The sequence below is a fragment of the Tympanuchus pallidicinctus genome, unplaced genomic scaffold, assembly GCF_026119805.1.
Source record: "Tympanuchus pallidicinctus isolate F22 unplaced genomic scaffold, pur_lepc_1.0 scaffold11, whole genome shotgun sequence".
Lineage (NCBI taxonomy): Eukaryota > Metazoa > Chordata > Aves > Galliformes > Phasianidae > Tympanuchus > Tympanuchus pallidicinctus.
In genome coordinates, this window is record NW_026294627.1 from 278715 (window position 1) to 293883 (window position 15169).

Consider the following 15169-nt stretch of genomic DNA (forward strand, 5'->3'; position numbering starts at 1 on the left):
TTGCTTGGATCTTCCGTTCCTTGAAACCCAATGAAAATCTCAGTCCAGCAGAGGCTGTCCTGACAAAATGATTTGGAACAAAAGATAATCACCTATTGTTATGCTGCAGAACTCCTTGACCAGTTGGGATTTACTCCAAGAGCCAATTGGACATGATGAATAGCGGTAATTTCAGAGCTATGCGTATTCACAGGGTTTGCAGTTTTCCACATCTACTGCATGATGGAGGGGGGGTGGGATGGGGGAAAGGGTTTCAATCAGCTCCAAGTCAGCAGCCTGGACTCTATCCTGCAGCGTCCAGCCGGTGAGGTGTTTGTAAAGTAACGACTCATGTCTGCAGCAAATATGCCCATTTTCCAAAACGCTAATTCATTTCTCTGCCCAAAATGCTAACGCATAGAGTCTTTCCTAAAGAAGTTGGAAAGCAGGTGACTGCTTTCATCTGAACTGAAAGACTTCTGCATAATCTTCCCTACAGGACTTTTTCCTTTGGAGAAGTTTTCCGTGCCAGTGGCACCCTTTGCCGTGGATGGGGTTGGAATGAGATGGACTTTAAGGTCCTTTCCAACCTATTCTATGATTCTGTGATTCTTTACTGTTATTTCTCTTCTTGTAGAGCTAATAGACTGGGACACCCTCTGCACCCACGTCCCTTAGTGCAATCTCCCTGTAGTGACGTGCTCAGGACATTGTCCCATCCTTACAAAAGAAATTCCCCTGATGAGTTGGACACCAAACCCCACTGCCACCTTATCGTATTCAGGAAGACTGGAGCCAGGGATGTGAGAATTAATGTAAAAGTGCCCTCTCGTGGCAAATGGAGCTGTTATCATTAGTCATCATTTTGGGGAAATCCTTCATGTCACTGGGGTTGTGATTTATAGAATCATGGAATCGTAGAATCGTTTGAGTTGGAAGCGGACTCTTAAAGGACACCTGGTCCAACCTCCTGCAATGGACAGGGACACCCACAGCTCTACCAGGTGCTCGGTGCCCACCCAGCCTGACTGTGGGTGTCTCCAGGGATGGGGCACCACCACCGTCTGGGCAGCCTGTGCCAGTGCCTCATCACCCTTACCATAAAAAACTTCTTTCTTAAATCCAATCTGACGTGTGGTTTGCAGCCTGGATGCATTCAGTGGAAGGATGGTGTCACCGTGAGGTCTTCAAGCTCTGCACAGCTTACCAAATGATCCCTCAAGCACCCGGATTGCAGGGTGGGCTTCACAGTGGGAGCTGGCAGTGGGTGGGCTTAGGGAGGAAGAAGTGTCTTTGGGGGTCCAGAGTGAGCCAGGAAGGGACTTGGGCTTGCAGCAAGATGATGGGTGTGAGCCTGGCCCTCAGGATTATGCATCCCACTTCAATTTGGAGTTTCCTTTGCTTCAGGTAGATCTGCTGGGTATGAAGTGTCCTCAGCTGCAGAGCAGAATGCGCACTTAAGCAACCCTTGTGCCTGAAGCCACGAGCCTGCTTAAAACAACACTCCCTCTAGAAGAGATGATTTAGTAGCAAAAACTCAGTAAAGCAGTCTGGGGCTTTTGTTATGCCTGCTCTGAGGGCTGTGATGCTGTGCTCTCTCTGTATGAGCTGCTCCTGCACATTGTCTGGAGCAGTCACCCATTAAGTACCTAATTAATCAGGAGGCTGGGTAAAGTCTAACCACACGAGCTGTGAAAGGGGAGTTTTATGGACCGTTTTCCTTCATCTCCTTTTTGTTTTAGGAAGGGACGTAGGATTTTCTTTGCACTAATGATTACTTTGGATTACCGGTGATGTCCTCCCTCTTCCAGCTTTGGACATCACACTTCCAGCTTTGGACATCACACATTACCGGTGATGTCCTCCCTCTTCCAGCTTTCTCTACCTCTTCCCTTGCTCCATGGAAGAGAGATTTATGGCTGGACTGGATAGTTCTTTGAAGGAACTCACCATGGGAAGAAGACAGAAAGCAGAGTAGGAGTGGGATTCATATCCTGTAGTCCAGCTCAGGCATAGGAGTTAGGCAGGCAGGTGAATGCTACCTTGGGATAACTGCTGCTCTTCCATCCAGGGATCAGTGTGTCCCAGGTGGAAGAGTTGCTACCCTCAGTTACTTGGCTTTGCCATGCAAAACCAAAGCCTCAGTGGCTCATCTTCATTTCCAGTGTGTGTTGGTGAGTAGAGATGGGGTATTGTCTTTTGTGCTCACGTGATGCTACATCTTCCCAACTGAGGACCCTCCTGTGGCTGGGGAGGATGAATAAGAGAGGATGGTGCTGTGGGGAACTGCAGATCAGAGGCACTGTGGAAGCAAGGGCAGTATTTGAGGTCGGTCCTTCAGGACAGGAATTGCATCCTGGTCACCTGCTATATGGCATGGTGCTTGTTTGAGGAAGGATCATCTTTTAAATCATTCAGATTTACAGCATCTCACACTTGACACACTTGACCGAGCCGACCAAGCTGGTAACAGCCATAGCATTTTGCAGGCATTTTGCTGGATGGAGATAAGAAGCATTGCAACTGTGTGCCATGTGGATGCAGACAAAAATACAAAGTCCTGAGAACTGTTACTGCTTCTACGCACGAGCAGTAGAAGGGAGGAATCAGAAAGGACATGAAGTACCCAGGTGAGGAAGCAACGGGAGGAAATGCCAGCACACCAGAGCCTGGGCTGGTCAAAGACACGTCTACCTGCCCCCAGCACAGCTTGGTGTTCATGAGATTATCCAACAGCGTACAGCTTTGATGCTCAGTTTTTCAGACCCTGGCCTTCCATTTAGAACCACAGAATCATAGAACCATTAAGATTGGCAAAGACCACTGAGATCATCACGTCCAACCAATTTGTTATGACTGTAGCAACCACTGAGCTGCTCTTCTTGCCCAGCAACTGGTGGTGGTTTGGTTTGGAGCAGGAGGTTGGTCTAGAGACCTTCCCACCAGCCAGCACTGCTGTGGTTGAACGATGCTCACATAATCCCACTATTCTTGGAGTAAGTGGGTTTGGTCTTAGGAGGCCTCATGCAGCTCATTGCACCCTGTGGTTCCTTCAGGACAGAAAAGGTTTCTCCTCCCATAGGCGCTGATCTCCATGGTTGCCTCAGGGTGCTACTGAAGCAGTCATGATTGATAATAGCACTATGTTGGGGGGCCACTTTATCAGGAAACACCATGAAGGGAATTATAATCACCATTTAAAGGCATTTTCCCCCTTCCTCTGGTGGGTTATCAGATTACAGGAAATGAGAGCAGTTTTGCTGCCTTATTATGAGAGATGGATGCTACTGTTCAGAGCGTTTGCCCATCCATCTACTTCCCCGCTACTCTTTCTCATCAGGGGATGCACTGTTCATTTCCACATCGATGAAACAGTGAGAAAGCTTCCCAAAGCCTTCTGGCTTACTTTGCTTCCTCATTTCTGGTGGATTTCTCTCTGCTTTGCAATGTCCCAGTATTTATCCTGCTGCTTCACCCAGCTTTCCCCTCCCAGCAGCAGGCCTGCTTGCACCGAAAGATGGATCTCTGTTTTCTTAAATGCTCAGGCAATTAAACTCATTCCTCAGGTGGTCCCGGAGGGGAGCTCTCCAGCCAGCCTTGCCTTCGCCTACAAATCCTTTTTCAATATGCCAAGTGCCTGTGGCTGACCCCTCTTCAACCTGAGCTGCGGAGCTACTGCTCCCCAATCTCCTTCATGCCACTGTTCAGGGGAATTCAGCTGCCCAGGGAGGTGATGAGGTCACCATCCCTGGAGGGGTTTGAGAACCATGGAGATGTGGCACTGAGGTATGAGGACAGTGGGCATGGGGATGGGTTGGGTTTGGACTTGGGGGTTTGAATGACCTTTTCTAACCACGATTTTGTGATTTTAAGATCTCTGGAGCATTCCAAATGGGCTCCAGCAGGGTTTATAGCCCTCTCCCTTGCTTGCTCCATCCCTCCCTTGGGTGAAGAAGAACCCCCAGCTCAATCCTAGGTGGACACAACCTCTTGTGCCTACATTAAAAGCATGCACTACAGAGCACCAAGAGGACCTCAGATAAAAAATGGTCCTCAGGTAAGTCATGCCCCAGTGCCATCTCTCCAAGTCCTGACCTTGTTGTGGCCAGTTTTTGTGCTTTGACTGCTCTCTCATTCACCATCCGAGAAGTGAGACTCAACCATATTGCTCTCCTAGGTCCCCGGAGGGTCTCAGCAGAAAGAAGATGCTTTGGTTTCTCCTCATCCATAAAAAAATCCTGTCCACCCTCTCTGGTGTGTGATCAGCACAGCTCTGCTACAACTTGGGGATCCTAATGCTGCCAGATACACACATGGAGATTTACCCTGGACTACCAGTAGCAATCTTCTTCGTCTGAATCCAAACTCTGCTCTCAGCATGCAAATGCCTTGGCTGGGACTCTGCAGTCCTTATGGCTGATATCATCCCTATTTGCATCTCTGTTTATTTTAATTTACCCAAGAGCCACAACTATCCTCACAGCCCGTTTCTCCTTGCACTCGCTTAATCCTCATCACAGCCATCACCTTCACAAGGATTCCTTTTTGAAGGGCCTTCTGAGTTGAAGTCATCTGGCTTGCTTTTCACTTGGCTCCCTAGGAAAGCACAATTTGCATGATCACATTCAGCACATGCCTGCGTCTGTCTGTTTATCTCTTCAAAAACCATGGAGGCTGCTGAGCACAGAGTACGAATTTCTAATAAGTTTTGTGAACCCAGGCGAGCTAGCAAAAGACAAAAATCCCACCAGTGTTTAATGGAAGAAATGCACTGAGGGGTGAGCACAAACCTTGCTAGCATCAGAAAAGCCAATTATGGGGAACGTGGTTATTGGGGACCAGGGTCTTTCAGCTGTACCCTGGTGGGAATGGCTTGCAGGGTTTACACAACTTGCTGTTCAAGCATTACAGCATCTCAGAGATGTGACCAATTAACCTTGAAGTAAACTGAGGCAGGATATGGGTGTTGTAAAGGTAAGCAGCACAAACGTCTCCTGGTGTTTTCCCTCTATGCTTTATATCTAGGAAGGCCGGTGTGAAGTCACCAGGCAGGTTTTTTAAATTATTATTATTACAAGACTGGCTGCCGTGGCAGACATAAAAGAGATATCATGTTCATTGCTCATTCCTCGGGCTGCAATGCACATGTTTGAGAGCGAGCAGATCCTGCCGACAAGGAATTTCCAGTCCTGTTAGATTGATAAATGGGTGCTTCCCCACAGAGCCTGCTGTTACGTGTTTCGGCTCTGCCTGCAGTCAGTGCCAGGATGCTTCCCACCAGCACGGCAGGAGGGAGCTTTGCTGGGGCATCTTGGTGGCTTTCCAGGAGGTGACATGGCTTTGTGTGTATCTCAGGGTCTGGAACACAGATCTTATGGGGAGCAGCTGAGGGAACTGGGATGGGTCAGTGTGGAGAGGAGGATGGTCAAGGGGGGACCTTGTGGCTCTCTACAACTGCTTGAAGGCTGGGGCGAGGTGGGGGTTGGCCTCTGCTCCCAGGTAACAGCGATAGGATGAAAGGCAATGGCTTCAAGCTGTGTCAGGCTGGGTATTAGGAAGCATTTCTCCTTTGAAAGAACGGTATTGCATTGGCACAGGCTGCCCAAGGAGGTGGTGGAGTCATCATCCCTGGAGGTGTTTCAGGTGCATGGAGATGCGGCACTGAGGGACGTGGTTGAGGGCTGAGCAGTGCCTACATGCCCAGTTTGTCTACGCTGCCATCCATTCTGATGCTGGTGGGTTTTCTTACCTCCAGAAGCAAAACTTACTGAAATTCAGCCCCATGCACAGACTCTTTTAATTGCTCATGCTGATTAGAGTGCATTAACCAAGGGCGGATGTAGTGCTAGCCAGCTGCAAAAGAAAAAGCAATGCCCTTCTGTTGGAAGGATGGACGTTTCTGATTTGCAACCGGTGAGAAAGTGTAAGGATAAGACACTCAGCAGCAGCTCTATGGCAATGGCAGATGTAGGAAAAACTTTGGTTGTGTACGTGGCCATTTTTCAGCTCAATATAAGGAATAATTCAGATCTCTCACATCTTAGGAGCAACAAAATCATGGTCACCCAATGGGAACACCCGACAAGTGAGGAGGTTTCTGATGCTTTTTTCCACGTGGAGGATGCCAGCCGTGCTGCTAATCTGCTCTTCAGAAGGCACTAATATCTCTTTACATAAGCAAAACTCCACCAGCAGGATGATCAATTCAATCTTTCCATCTACCTATCTACCTGTGGGGTTTTTTTTTCCCAAGATTTCCCCTTGTTTTTTCATCCTATCTCATCTGCTCCCTTTTTTCCTCCAGCTGATGGAGATATGGGCTAAGGGAAGGCAGAGAAATAGAGCTTTGGGGGCACAAACCACGCACAAAGGCAGACCTGGGGGTAGCAGCTCTTTTTGATTGATTTTTCACACCAGTCTTGGAAGTAGGATATCGATGAATTTTTGCTACGAACAAGCAGAAAAGAAGTTTTAATTTGTGTCCCCTGATTTTCCTCCTGTGTGAGTTCTTATCTCCCAACCACCAATGGCAAGGTATGGGGACGTTTCTTCTGGTAGATCAGCAGACAGTGTATTTGCAGAGCGAATAGAAGAGTTAAAAATACTGAGAAATAGGAGAGAGGGAGCCAAAATCCTTGGAATAAAGAGATGTGAAAACCCATGGGTTGGAGAATTTAACCTTGTAGATGTAGATGACACAAATCTTTCCTGTCCCTCTGCGAGGCAGGCATGACTTGGACACCATGGCCAGGATAGGACAAGGAAAGCTTGGAGCACGCCAAAGGGAAAAACAGAACAAGGCAGATGGATTCGCTCATCTACAAAGGCTTGGCTGGAAATGTAAGAATTTAAATGAACTCTCCAGCAGGAGAAATACTCCAGGCCATCATAACAAGCAGCAGGAGATACAAGTGTGAATTCAGTCCGTCTTTGTCCTGCCAGATTCCAGCAATGGAGATGAGGTCAAGCAGAGGGGTGGTGGGTAGGAGGAAGGATGTTACACAGGGTGAGATGGAAGCGTCCTAGGCTACTAAAGGGGAAGCAGAAGATGAAGAGATATGGTGAATATGTAGGTGAGGAGACACTTATGACCTGCTCAAACCATTACAATTAGCAATAGGGCCTCGTGGTCTCTGCTGAGATTGCAGTTCTGAGAGCAAGTGGTAGCAAAGCGCTCTGATTTCAAAGCATTTCTGTTTGCTTGGAGGTTCCAGTGTCTTCCAGCTGTGAACCTTACAGTGGTTGAGTCTCCTTTGTAGATCTTGTAGGGTCCAGCAAAGGCAGAAACCATAGAGTCATAGGATGTTAAGGTTGGAAGACCTCTGATGTCATCAGTCCACCAATATTGCCCACTAACGTGTCCCTCGGTGCCACAACTCCACAGAAGAAAGAATGGATGGTGCTGTTTGATTTTCTGTAGTTCCTTTTGTGCTTGCCTCAGGATGGTGGTGGTGATTTCTGTTAAAAAAATATATATATATCCATACAATTGCCAGCTGTGAATGGCTTTGGATAGGAGTGTGCCTGTGTGTGCCTGTAATCTCCATCATAGCTTCTAGGGGAAAACAGAGAACCTTGTGAAGAGGTTTAGGATGTCTTTGGCATGTCCTTGTGTACAGTCGGATGTGTCTTAATGGAGAGATGGGTTCATGTGCATATAATTTGACTGGCTTAGATAGCAGGGAGGGTCAAGTTTCTTGGCTCATGATCTGTCCCATGGATGGAAAAAGCCACAGGGACTTCTTGTCCCCTCTCTTTTCCTCCTCCTCTTCCTCCTCCTCCTCCTCCTCTTCCTCCTTCTCCTCCTCCCCCTTCCCCTCCTCCTCCTTCTCCTCCTCCTTCTCCTTCTCCTTCTCCTTCTCCTTCTCCTTCTCCTTCTCCTTCTCCTTCTCCTTCTCCTTCTCCTTCTCCTTCTCCTTCTCCTTCTCCTTCTCCTTCTCCTTCTCCTTCTCCTTCTCCTTCTCCTTCTCCTTCTCCTTCTCCTTCTCCTTCTCCTTCTCCTTCTCCTTCTCCTTCTCCTTCTCCTTCTCCTTCTCCTTCTCCTTCTCCTTCTCCTTCTCCTTCTCTTTCTCCTCCTCCTCCTCCTCCTCCTCCTCCTCCTCCTCCTCCTCCTTCTCCCCCCTCTTCATCCCAAGGGGGACAGGGGGCCCATGAAGCACCAGAACTCAGTGTTACCTGTACCACCTTGACCCAGTTGTGTTGTGGACCACTCTGTGAGATCACTTTTGGAGTGCTTTGTCCCACACAGATCCTCTCCATCCCTCAGGACAAGGTGAGCAAGCCATGGACTCTCAGTCCTGGGGCTTTTGTGTGTCTGTGGGTGAGTCTGACATGGAGAGCAGGGTTTTTCTCAGCTGGTAGGATAGGCTTTGGAGAACCCTGTCCATCCCCCACTTTCAGCGAGGGCTGGATAAAACAATGGAAATACAGCAGATGTATGAATAAGGTTCTGGGAAGTGAAGGAGAAGAGAAGTGAATCTGTAGAGAGGATGGGAAAGCCACGTCCTGCATTCCACGTGCTCTGTCCCCTCTTGACTTTCATCCTTGATATATATTTGACACCATAAAACTTTCAGTACATCCTCTTACTGTGCATCCACAGATTGGTTAGGTGCCATGGACCTAAAAATTATCTGTGGCTCTCATGCTCTACCAAAATAAGGCAATAAATAGCAGGTACATCAAAGGAGCATTGTAGGACTGTGTCTTGTCATAGCAGATCACTGTGAGCTTCTCGTTGTGGCCTGAGAAAGGATTGCAAATGGCATCTCTCTGTGGGGTGGGGATTAGTCCCATCTCCCTTTCGGATCTGGAGTCTTTGCACACAGACTCTTGAAATGTGAAGAATCTGCATGCTCCCCATAGGAGCTGCCTTCATGTCAGTGCCTAATTATTTTCTTGGCAGTGACCTTGTACATATGGCACAGAAAATATGGATTGCAAGGGAAAGCAGAGAGCTGGGGTTGTTCTGCTGCTCTATAAGAGAATGGAATAGTGGATTGTTAGCAAGTGTTGTCTTGGGCTGGTCTTCCCCTTTCCTCTGGGTTAGGCTTAGCCAGAAAAGACCCTCTGATAGTGGTGGGTGCTTTGAGAAGGAACATGAGCCTCGCAATGCAGATGGAGGCAGAGAAACTTAGGACTGGAGATTGAAACTTGGAAAGGTGCATCACAGAATTCAGTCCCTTGCTTTCACAGGGAGCCTTTCAGCAGGGTCCCAGTACACAGAACATTTACTCTTTATTGTCCTGAACCACCAGGCATCCACCATAATGTGCCACAGGGCAAGGATAAAGGAGGCTGTGACATTGGTGGTCTCTGAAGGTTCCCACATCAGCAGAACATGCCTCGTGCCTCTGGAGAAAACGTGCTCTTGGAGAAGCCTGCTGCACAAATGCTCTGGCTTTGGAGGGCTCCCGTGGGAGGTAATTTTAAAGCTCAAAGACTCCGGAGGAATGCCTGAGCCATGAGGTGAGGGACCACAGCTTTTTATGTCTCTTTACAGCATGAGCAGCCTGATCCTGCTTGGGGTGCCTGCTGGAACGCAACCATGGTGATCCTGGGATAAAAGCAAGGAGTTTGGTGTCCCAGTCCAGCTGGAAATAGGAAGATTCTCCATAATGCTATGGCTGTTCCAGGTAGGCTTGGGTACCTACCTGGGGGTGTCAACGGAGCCTGGGTAGAAAAAGAGTGTAACTGCTCGATCCTTATGCATCTGGGGACTGTCCTTATTCTATTGCAGGAGACAGAGGATCTGGCTGGACTGTATTTCAGCATGATGGGACCTTTTGGTAGCTCCCCAAACTGTCTTCTCTGAAGCTGGACGGAGGAGTCCACCGTGCTGGATGTGATCCGTTGAGCTGCCAAATCCAAAACCTGGTTCCAGAGAACAGAAATAAACTCCAGGGGTGGGAATCTTCCCCAGGAGGAGGAAGGAGACAACCAGATGGGCTTTTGGAGCTTTCTTCCTTCCTTTATTTTTATAAACATAAAAAGAAGTTGGACAAGGCCATGGATTTATAGCTGGTCTTGGAAGAGCAGATATTGCTTGTTTGGGGGGAATTTTGGTATTGCAGTTGTTACTCAGTGGGAGACATTCCCATAAAGCTCCTCTGGACTTGGACATGGATAGCATTAAAGCAGGTGTCCATTTTTAAGAGATTCTGGAGCTCTGATGTTTCTTTCATGTCCCAACTGAGCGTAAAATTGTCAGTCAGGCTCTTATGGGTCATCCAGCTCCAATGGGCAGTGCTTTCCTGGGGGGTGAATGCAGGGAAAGCTGAAATTCCATGCTATTTAGTAAAAAGGGACGGAGGGAAGCCCCTTTTGACTCCCAAATAAATCTTCAGCTCTACACAAACAATCACAATCCTCCCTCAACTCTTTGTATCCTTTGGGCAAAGCTTCCTCAGCCAAAGAGGCCATTGACTGTCCAAGTGTTTTTTTAATGCTTGATTTAAAGCAAGTGGTAATGGATCGTTGCATCCCCAGGAAAGGACTGTCTGTTCTTCTTGCACCTCCATCCTTCCTTCACAGTCCCTGAAGGAGCCACGTTGAAGAGTAGACCAGGTCCAAATATGCTGGGAGAAGAAGACTCATTTTTTGGGGCTGGGGCTCAGCAGGGCAATCTGTTGTTCAGTCCGTATATCACTTTGCATGGACTGCCACATGACAGCCCCATGGCAATATTTGTGAGGAATCACTTCCTGAGCATCTTGTGTTGCACTAACATCAATGCTTTACAGTTGCAAAGGGAGAGCAGGGGTTAAGTGTTGCTTAGCTGTAGGTTGGAAAACATGACAATCTGAATTCCTCATCTTTTCATTAAAAAACACACAGTGATTTACAGCTGACAGACTGTTTCATTATTGTAGGGGATTGGGAGAGAAGGACCAGTATGCTTTGAAGCAAGAAGACTGGTGTTTACAGGTCTTTGCTCATGTCGATCTCAATAGGGCTGTTACACAAAGGCAATGGATTAACCTTTTCTTGGGACCTGGGAAGAGTTTTGCTCAGCACCTGGTGATCTCTGTTGAATCCAAGGCTGCTCCACCGCTCACAGATATTCACAACTGTTTAGGCTCTCTCTAAATCCAGTCCCATCTCTTCTGTGGAAGTTAGGAGCTGTCTGCCCAAATGTAGGTGTCATCAATATAATAGTTGACACGGGAGTTCATCATCTAGATGCCTGCTAAAGTCAGTGGAGGGATCAGAATCATAGAGACACTGAGGTTGGAAAAAACCTCTAAGGTCATCGAGTCCAACAGTCCACCTACCACCAATGTTCCCCACGTGTTGCAGTGCTACATCTGCCCTTTCTTTAAACTCCTCCAGGGACAGTGACTCCTCCACCTCTCCGAGCAGCCAATTCTAATGCCTGACCACTCTTTGTGAGATCAACCTCACTTGGACTTATTCATCTGATCCCAAGCAGACAGAGTGAGATGATCCGTGATCCAAACCTGCTCCTCCTTTCATTGTGCTACAGCAGACCCCAAGCTCCAGTTCAGACCTCAAGGGCACATCTAATCTGCTTACGGACTTCTAGGGCAAGCTGATGCCCTAAAGTATCCTCCATGGTCCCCAGCTTCTGACATAGGATGATACTGGTGTCTTGTGGATGTGAATTCATATCCACTGACACTGTGGGGATGCCTGAAATGCTCTCATGAAATTATTAAGACTGGAAAAGACCTCCAAGATCCCCAAGTCCAACCACCGCCCACCCCCTCCACGCTCACCAACCGAATTTCTCAGTGCCACATCTCCACGGTTCTGGAACAGCTCCAGGGATGGTAACCCCCTCACCTCACTGGGCAGCCTGTGCCACTGCATCACCACTCTTTTCGAGAAGAATTTTTCCATAATATCCAAGCTGAGAATATTTCTGAGCTACTGAATTGAGCTCTGACAAGCAGTTGAGAGAACACCCCAGGCTTGCTGTATAGATGTATTTTTCCCTTCTGTAAAACAAGGAAGGTCATTCTTCCACAGTCTGAGCAGTGATGAACAATTGGAGCCAAAGGGCACATCCCTTCAGGTTGCCTTCAAGATTTCGGTTACCTAATCATTTCTAAACATGCATTGAGCAGTCTGAGCTTCCTGTATACCATTTCTTCACTTTTTCTTCTATTATCCTCCATTTTTCTCTCTACATTGCAACTTGACTTAGCCCCACTAAGGAGAACAAAGAAAGCCACTTTGGAAGGGCCCTTTGAGTAAGGGCATTCTGGAGACTTATCTCTCCATTTCCATTTTTTCCATCATTCCCATGGGGCAAAGGGCAGCGGGTGGTAGAACTCTGGGCTTCTCCTCTGACCTCTGTCACAAGATCATGGAAATAATGTCACCTCAATTTTCTTATCTGCTGCACAGTTAAGATAGCGTGGCTTTACCCGGGGCCAGCGGCAGTTCTAACAAATGTTTGCGTAGTGTTTGGAGATGTTTGGATGAAGGGCACTACAGAGTTACTACGTAGTTGTGTTATTTATTGTGCTTTCCTCAGCAACGTGGTGTGTAAGCAGTGCTACTGCAGCACCCATGCTGACATGCAACATTTTGCTCTTCCAATATCTCTCAAAAGCTGAAGACCATCCATATGACTTCACAGCACTGCAGGTAGAACACTCATGGCTATCTTGCTTTGTAAAACACACTCACCTGCTTTCACACTGGTTTTACCCAGTAAATCCCTTACAATGAAGTTCTGTTGAGCTGCACTTCTGGAATTGGAAAAGGCTCAACTGTCTGATGCTTTTGAATGCTGTGCTGTAACTTCTCAAGGGCAGCAGGGAGTGGAGGAGATACCATTTCTTTACAGTTTTCTTTTTGGAATGTATTTTTTTTGTCTCATTTACGTTCATTCTTTCCTTACTTTTATATTTAGTATAAGACAGAAACAGGCACTCGGTGAGGCAGTTCATTTCAATTGCTGACAGAGTCTAAATTGAGAATAGTTGTGTCCTAGATTCGCTCCCAATGATGTCAACAAGAAATTCACACCCACAGCCTTGAGGAAAATGTCCTGCATTTCTGGACAGACGTCACCTCCGGGAGGGGTGGTCATTTTGAACACACAAGGTGGCACTGGGTGCTCTGGCCTCCGTGCTGGGCCTAGAGATTGCAGCAGAAGGACTGGAAAGCGTGTAAAAATCTGCTTTCTGGGAAAATTTGGAATTGGATACTAGGAAAAAATTATTCTCCAAAAAAGCAGTGATGGATTGGCACAGGCTGCCCAGGGAGGTGGGGGAGTCACCGTGCCTGGAGGTGTTCAAGAACCATGGAGGTGAGGAATGTGGAGGGATGTGGGGATGGGTTGGGGTCGGACTTGGCGACCTTGGAGGTCTTTTCTAACTTTGATGATCCCAAGATGGTAAGAATTTCTAATAATTTACCTCAGATATTCCTAGTCTAGAAATACCAGAGGGAAGCACCTTTCTCATGGAGTTTCAGCAGTTTAAGATCCACATGGAAACTGGAAGAACAAAGACTGGCAAGAGGAACAGTCTGATATTTGTGGATTTATGTGTCAAAGTTGATTGCTCCCCAAACCGATTAATTTTTTGGGGTATTCTGTTTTTTTTCTGTTACACCATCAGAATTCTCCTGTTTTTCTTGCACATCTCCTCTCCTGTGGTTTGCTATGTAGGAGACTTACCATATCAAAATCAGCTAATGGAATAAGAATTATTAAGAAGAAATAAGTTGTTCAAACTGACATCACTCCTTCCTCTGGATCTTCATTTTAACATAGAAATAGGAACATAATTTCTTTGGAGACATTCAGCTTTCTGTCAAAGACAGTTTAAAAATCAACAGGTGGACAAAGTCTACTGGGGACAGATAGATGACAGGCTGAATGGCCACATAAATCTAAATTCCAGGGGAAAAAAGAAAGGTCATATAATACAATCATAAAGTGAACTCACAAGTGGTTCACCCCTTGTATTTCCTGTACTGAAAGGAGAAGTGAATTGTGGAAAACCTTACACCAGGTCTGCATTTGGAGGTTTGAGGCCATCTTTCAAGTGAATGTAATTTAAAAAAGAAAGAAAAAAAGAGTAAAGAAAGAGAAAAGTAATGATTAGACATATCATTCAATGCAGTTCCTTTAGTGCCAAGTGTATCAAATCCATCCATCATGTGCTCATCACTGGAAGAAATCTGAATGAGTTGTCCAAGTGGTGAGGGAAGGGAGGATATTAATCATCAGGACTTCAGTAAATATCCCAACACAAAAGAACAGTGGCCCCAGTGCAGAGCAGAAGTGAACCTGGCAGAAGATATCAGCAGTGTTTAGCTTACATAGTGTGATTTTCAGATGGGGTCGAAGTTTTTGGGGGGCTGGGGCATGGGTTTGACCACAGAAACCAACAGTGCAGATGCTTCAGTGCCTGATAAAATGGGAAAAGGCCTATTTGGGGTTTGTCCTCTCAGACCAGGGTGTGCTTCCATAGGTTGCTTCCCTGTGAGGAGGAAGATATCGAGTTAGGGTGTCAAGATATCAAGCTGGGAAGATGGGGGAGATAATACTTCAGAGAGGAGAGAATTGAGACCTTCAGGTTAGAAGAGCACTGGCTGATGTGATTTAGTGATACGGCGATGATGGGTGACCGTATGGTGGAAAAGGTGTCCACCAATGGTTGGACAAGGTGATCTTAGTGGTCTTCCCAACCTTAATGATTCCATGAAGAGGGAGACGCGGGGAGAACCAGGGAGACCTTAAAGGAAATGTGATTTCAACCTGACATTGACCACCTACAGGTGTTTCAGACTTCTGAGGACCAAATGTTTTCGAAGCAGAGACAGATGCCTGCATGGATTTGATGTCTCCAGCCGGGTGTCCTGTCTCCTGGGACCACAGGCTTCATCTGTGCTGGGTGCAGAGAGCTTTATTTAGGTGCTCAACAAGATGATGTTTGGGCAGATAGCATTACCTCCTGGCTCGTGGTATGCAAAGTTCATTCCTTGTGTGGCACATTTATCACCATCTCTTTTCTGTTGGAGGAGGAGGAAGGGAACAGTAGGAGGGAAAAGAAAGTGGAAGGCAGGAGAAGGGGATCCAGACAAGGGAGGAGGTTGTGTGGGGCACGTCTTCCCATCCTGAGTGATTTATTTTTCTTCTGGGAAGCACTGAAACTTCCAAGTCAAAATTAATGGGACAAAAACACTTTCCAGGTGCTCAGAAGTGCTT

At 47.1% G+C, this 15169-nt stretch overlaps 1 protein-coding gene across 2 annotated transcripts in view; it reads left to right on the forward strand.

Annotated features, from left to right (window-relative positions):
• Positions 1-12416, forward strand: part of UVRAG (UV radiation resistance associated) — a 110595-nt gene extending 98179 nt beyond the window's left edge. The window contains exons 16-18 of one of the 2 annotated variants that reach the window (XR_008203334.1): positions 9237-9401; positions 9482-9614; positions 9719-12416. The gene's annotated coding sequence lies outside the window, so the exon portion shown is untranslated. Of the gene's footprint in view, positions 1-4156; positions 8046-9236; positions 9402-9481; positions 9615-9718 lie in introns of those variants that run through there. The other variant, XR_008203336.1, reaches the window with a different exon arrangement.
• Positions 12417-15169: the final 2753 nt, after the last annotated feature.